This window comes from Ursus arctos, unplaced genomic scaffold, assembly GCF_023065955.2.
Source record: "Ursus arctos isolate Adak ecotype North America unplaced genomic scaffold, UrsArc2.0 scaffold_31, whole genome shotgun sequence".
In the NCBI taxonomy this organism is placed as follows: domain Eukaryota; kingdom Metazoa; phylum Chordata; class Mammalia; order Carnivora; family Ursidae; genus Ursus; species Ursus arctos.
In genome coordinates, this window is record NW_026622997.1 from 14,526,625 (window position 1) to 14,533,709 (window position 7,085).

The window sequence follows — 7,085 nt, forward strand, 5'->3', positions numbered from 1 at the left end:
AATTGGAAATACAGAATTGGGCTAGACTTATGTTCTTATTATGTTCTGTTTGTCTGGAAGGGGAGATGATGACATAAGCCATCTCAACGCAACATGATCTCCTACGACAATGGTAAACCCAAGTGTGCTCTGGGATCACAGAGAAAGAGGCATCGGAGGGGCCTCGGTAGAGATGATGGGGCTTAGACTCAGTTTTTTATTTATTTATTTATTTATTTATTTATTTATTTATTTATTTTGTGTGAGAGAGAGAGAGAGAGAGCTCACACATGCACACGAGAGGGGGGCGGGGGCAGGGGGAAAGACAGAGAATTTTAAGCAGACTCCATGCCCAGCACGGAGCCTGACACAGGGCTCCATGCAAGGCTGGATCTCAAAATGCTGAGATTGTGATCTAAGACTAAATCAAGAGTGGGACACTTAACTGACTGAGTCACCCAGGTGCCCCTTAGACTCAGTTTTAAAGGAAAGCTAATGAGAAATAGGAGGAAAGGTATTCTAGGAAGAGGAACAGCATATGCAAAGACCGCTACCATTGGGTCTAAAGAAAGCCCAAAAAGCTAAAGGTCAGTGTGATAGAAGTTTTGGAGGAAGTAAATTTTGAAATAGGGCTGAGATTGGAACATGCGGGCTAAAAGCCCAAGCAGAAAAACAGAGGCAGGAATAAGTCGAGCTTGATTAACCAACATCCAAAATCAGACTGACATCAGGGGAAGATTCTGAATGTTCAAATGGGAACCTGACCAGAAGCAAGAAGGAGCCACTGAACGAAGGAATCTCATAGCCTGCAGGAGAATTGTCAGGTGAGCATACACACCATGGACATGCTGTCAGCAAAGAGGCCAACTAGCAAGTCAGTCACCCAGTCACTGGCCAGAGCAGGGACTGTGAAAAGGAAAAAAAAAAAAAAAAACTTCAACAGCAATTTGTCAAAACAACAACAACAGGACCTGGAAAGAGTTTGCAAAAAGTAAGAGTAAAAAAGTCAACCAAACCAAGCATGTTCACTGAGCTCCTAGGAGAATCAAATACAATGCTCTGGAGGGGAGAGCAGCACATGGGGCCCCGATATCTTCTGACTGGAGGGGATGAGATTGCTGAGGAGGAAATTACAGGTCTTCCCCGACCTAGAATACCAGGGTAGGCTGCCCCCAGACAATCAGCGAGTAGTCCCATGGCCTCTAGCATCATCTGCCCTCTTGGTTGGCTGCTTATAATATCATTAGAAAGCATTACCATCATTACATTTTCTAATTATTAGAAATGCAAGAGGCGGAAGAGGCTGGTGGTAGAACCCACATTTTGAAACTGCAGACCCAGGTTCAAGTACTAGCCTTGGAAGCACTAGCTGTGTGACTTGATCATGTGTCGGTCTCCTCATGGTAAAAGAGAGATAAGACCGCCACATGGGGTTGCTGAGAAGAGGAGCCAACATGAGGCATTTCAGACAATGACCACTGGCCCCCATCTGCACCTGGGTGGGGAGTCTGGGGAGGACAAAGGCCAAGCAACCAGACCAGAAACACTACACCAGTGAGGACACACAACCCAGGCCAGTAGCCAGAGGCCACCTTAGATCTCAGGGGAAAGTTGTATGTGCTGAGTCTCCCGGGCACAAGCGAAGTTTTCTGTAGGACTAATATTTGGTAAGGGCGATCTACAAACAGCAGGGAAGTTCTACAAGAAGCCAAATGGAGGACATGGAGAGTGCTTCAGAGAAATCTTACGGGCCACAATTAGGCTGGATGGATTTTATTTGCTTTTCTTGGCAGGAAATAATTTTCAAATCAAACGAGTGTGACAGACACATGGAAATATCTATTTTATAGATGAGTTAATACATGATTAGGATTCCTTATTTAGAATACATCTACTTTGTGTCCTCATATTGAAAACAGTATTTGCCTTACGTTGAACGAATTTCTTCAAATATCAAGGTGCCGTGAAATCGCTCTTGACCTTCGAAATCAGAATTAAAGAGCACGTCTCCTATCAATGACATGAAAATCCAGGCAAAGGGCCTAAGGAAATCCCCACCACTATTACTGACACCTCTCATTTATCCACTTAGGGATTATCTACTGTAAGATTTCTTCAAAGTCCTGTCCCAAACTTCTGGGCTATTTCCTGCCACCATGAGTTTACGTGCCATTGAGAAATATTAACATACTTAGCACATTTAACAAAACCTAATAAAGTTTTTCCTTAAAATTAGGTGCTGTCTTCTAAAGCCAAATTGAAATCATTGTTTAATGCCTATTTTTCTGATGACTTTGTCCCACCACTATGTGTAATTTAGAGCCCACCCATGAGGGCAACTGGGCCACGTGTTTTATTCACCGAGATAGCCACAGTCCCTAAGAGAGTACGTGATACACAGGGGACACTCAACAAATATTTGAGTGAATGAACGAATGCATGTTTGAATGAGAAGAAAATTCAGTGTCAGAGTGAAATCAGCAAGAAATTGCTAACGTGTCTTGGTTAGAGTTTCTTGGAGAGATTCCTTCCTTCCCGGGACCTGTGATGTGCCTACACACACAGCCAAGTAAATGCTATTGTGAAATGAGACTTTCTTTCTTAGGTCATCAGGCTGTTCCATAAAGTATTTAAAACCTTAGGCCTTTAGCGATAAAGCCTGATGATGCAACTTGATTATAATATGGCAGCTGGATTCAGGTACCAGTGATATGCTTGAAATGTAACTATGTGGTTGGTTTGTAAAGGATTCGTTGATGATATGTGAAATAACTGGTTGCCCCTGATATGATAAGGCCACCAGCCCCTGTGATCTAGCCTTCCTGATGAGAATGAGGATTACATGCAGCTGGTTCCATTAGGGAGCCTCTGGCTGTCTTGCTACAAAAGCCTAGGGCAATAATACAGGTAGCTATACTTGCACCTGTTGGGACTGGCTCCTAGAAGTGCTGTATCTTCTTCCATTGAGTAATAAAGGACTCTGCTTTCTCCAGGCCCAGTGAGCTATGCATATGCTGCTCCAACCTGTCCCCAACTCTTATCTAGAATGAAAAGAAACCAAAACCCTTAACTCCCCTAGAGATCCTCAAAACCTTGCCACCATTTCCTCTATGAGTCTCAAGAAAGCCGATTTGTTTTTTTTTTTCTGAAAGTCTGTGTCTCTATGCAAAACCCCTGTTCTCCTGGTAAGAAAAAAAAAAATGTTTCAATTCTGCTTCTGGAACTAGAAAATCGGTCTTTTGTTGAGCAAATTTACAAAGGGATATAGTCACAGTTGCCATGCCCTCAAAATATCATCTACAAATATTTACCGAGGATAAGACACTGGGCTAGCCACCATGAAGAAAGAAGGTTGGAATATGAGCACTTCTTCTACAGATCTTAAAAGAAATAGACTCGTTGTCTGTAGCAAAGCCTCATCTAACCCATTCTTCATGCCTGCCTGATAAACGTTGGAACCCAGAACAAGTTCATGACAGGACTCCAGTGCTCTTGGCTGAAATGGAAGTAAGACTTTAAGACTGACAGGCAGATAAAACCTAAGATATCAGAATAAAACTTTATAACCAAAAAATGAAAGATGAATCCAGCCCCCAGGGAAAGTGGAGACACGAGGAAGCTATGCAGCAAGGGGGACAACTCACCCTCAAGTCCAGGAGAGCCTGGAGACATGGGTCTCTCTCTGCGTGAGGACACAGCTTATGTTTGGTGGAAAATATTTTGAGTGGGATGCCAGGGAGTATCATTTAAATTAAGCCTCATCCTCTGGAACTTTCTGAACCTCTCACCCTCTTCATTTCCCATTCTCTAACCCTGACAGGGAGAGTGTCTTTTAATGGAATAAGATATTGAGGTTATGCAAAGCCATCAGTGTAAACAAGAAGCTTTGTCTTGTAGGAGCTCCCCTCTGAGAATGTGGGCACAGATACTGCCATGCTCCTGCGTAAGCCACAGCCACCGTGGTCACCACCAGAATGGACCTAAGGCCCTGGGGAAGAAAATGTGTGGTGTAAAAAGAGGAAGGGATATCAGAGGGAAAAAAAGAGCCCCACACTTTCATCTGAAGCAACTTTATGGGAAAAACAATAGATGCTTTACGTTACCCTCAGGTGTGCTCTAGATCAGGGATTGGCAAACTATGGCTCCCAACCAGTTTTTGTCAATAAAGTTTTATTAGAACACAGCCATGATAAGTTTTTGGGTATCATATATGACTCCTTTTGTGCTACAGGAAGAGCTGAGTAGTTGTGCTAGGGACCATATGGCCCAAAGAGTCAAACACATTTACTAACTGGCCCTTAACAGAGAAGGTTTGTTGAAAGAGAACTGTACCAGCCCATTTTGTACCTTTTGTTGGAAAAATAAGATTACTCTAGCGTTCTCTGGCTTTTTCCTTACTGCCTTTTCCCCCTTTTTGAAACTGCTTGTATCTCCCTGGTCTCTCTTCATTTCCATCAGGCCTAGGGATGGCCCGCCATGTGCTCCTAGAGCTGCACCCACCTGCAGGGATGGGTGACATGACGGAGAGATTCACCACTTTCTTCAGAAATGAAACCCAGTGTGAACATATTTTTTAAAAAAACAGCCCCCTCTGCTCTTCTGTCAACACTGAGAGTTTATCTTTTCCTCCAGTGTCCTGTGTGTTCCTTCAATAATCAAAATAATCTCCACAACATTGTGTCTCTGAACAATGGGGTTTTTTACTGAAATAAAAATAGCCAACATTTATTGAGCTCTTACTGGATGCCAGTAGCCATCCGACGAGCTTTACGTGAACTACCCCAGTAGCAGCTCATGTAGGCTCTGCAGTCTCCCAGCACCACCATTTTCCAGATGAGCAAACTGAGCAACTTGCCCAAGGTCAGAAACACAAACCACTCCAGAGCTACACCCTTGACCACTATATTAGACTACTTGCCTCAAGAACATGTGAAAATGAACTTAACTAGAAATTGAAACAAAAAATACATTTTCATCAGACCTTCAATGTTTAAGTATCTATCAAATGCTAACCGGGAAGGACAATATTGATTTTTGTCTACGTCAATCTATGACTCAGATAAATGCCTTCTCTGATACTTTTTCTAAAAGTATAACTTTTAGTAATTTTCATGCATTTCTGGACCTTCATTGGACTTTGACTTCTTTACTGGATTGGGAAGCATTTTGGAGTTATTCCTACCAAACTCATGAATATAAGACTATCATAAACTAATGACTTTTTCATTACATCTTCAATACAGACAGCAAAAGAAAGCAAGGCAACTATAGTTTTTTTTCCACCCTTTACTTAACTGTATTTGTTAAGAAACTCACAGACACTTTGGAGCTCTCAGGAACAACATCTCGGCATCAGCACGCTTCCAATTCTTACTCTTTAAGATCTGCTGACTCATCAGGGGCCTTCAAACAACAAGTCCTTCCTTGTTTATGGACACAGAAAATCAGCTAAAAGTATAATTCATTCATTAGAGTTAAATTAATGACTTTGGAAGGAACATTTTTTTAAGATTCCTAGAAGATCAGGGGAATCACCTCTGCTTCTGCCCCAAGTTCTCCTCCAGAGAATCAGACACAAAAGATTCCAGTACTTCGACCAGAGAATTTCCCCCCAGTTTTAACCAGCGACAGAGGGTCTCGATGCTATATGGTAGGTTCTTTTATATCTATGTTTGGTTTTACAACAGACACAATTTGGAAAAGATTTTTACAAAGACATAAACTTCTGGTTTCTGGTCCAGCACATGAGAAACTTGAAAGTCTTCACTCTATCCTAACAATGGGTAAGAACACAAACAAACTGAACAATCAATAACTATGTTTAGATCTGCCAGTGGAGTGAGGACACAGGGCAACCTGCTACCCTCAAAATTGGAGAGACAGACGGGCAAATACAGGGAGCCTCCACTTATCAAAGTGGAAATGGCCATGGGAACCAGTGCCAGAGTAGGAAAATTAGAACTGTAATTGAAGAATCTCTGGGGGTTCAGTGTGGACAATGCTGAGAGATAAAATTCCATGAGGACTCAGTCTTGGGGGACCCACAGTTTTGTGAGTTTTACCTCTAGGAGCTCCACCAGGTCCTCACAGTAATATTAGGGAAAAATGTTCTCTTGCTTCCAGCAGAGGAAGAAGAAAAAGAATCATTTTGAGATATTCCAGAGCATTCTGTTCTTCTTAACAAGATGTGCCCTGGAAAGAGGCTACTTTACCAGACCTCCACCTGCTGGGGTTTTATCAGAGGCTAACCTATGTAGAGTAAGGGAGATACCCAATTCTGACCAGTTCTAGCCTTTTATGTTGGGGAAGAGAAATACATGAGTCCAACCCCTTCCAGCCATCCTGTCCCACTTAAAGGGGGAAAAACATTCATAGTCCAGGAACACAGGTTCGCCAAAAGACTAAGACCTAATCATAGAACTATAGAGTACTTCTTCCTCCACCTACACCTTAACTCCACATTACTAAAAGCCTATACCACAGTTTCATTAGCACAGTACATTATACAGGCCTTTCAACAAAAAATTACAAGGTATACTAAAGGTGAAAAATACCATCCAAAGAAACTAAACAAATATCACAACCAGAATCAGACATGGCAAGATTATTGGAATTATAAGACCAGAAATTTTTAAAAACTGTGATTGATACCCTAAGAGCTTTAATGGGAAAAGTAAGCACATGTGAGAACAAACATAAGCAGAGAGATGGAAATTCTAAGAAAGAATCAAAAGGAAATGTTAGCAATCAAAATCACTAAAACAGAAATGGAGAACATCTCTGAAGGCTCATTGGTAGACTGAACACAGCTGAAGAAAGAAACTCTGAGCTTATGGTTATGACAATAGAAACTTCCAAACTGAAAAGCAAAGAGAAAAAAGACTAGAAAAAATAGAACAAAGTATCAAAGAACCATGGAATAAAAGATGCAATATATGGATAATGGGAATATCAGAAGAAGAGAGAGAGAAAGGAACAGAAGCAATACTTGAAGCAATTAACAACTGAAAAAATTTTCCCAAATGAATGTCTGACACCAAACCACAGATCCAGGAAGCTCAGAGAACACCAAGCAGGATGAACACACAGACACAGGTAAAAACAAA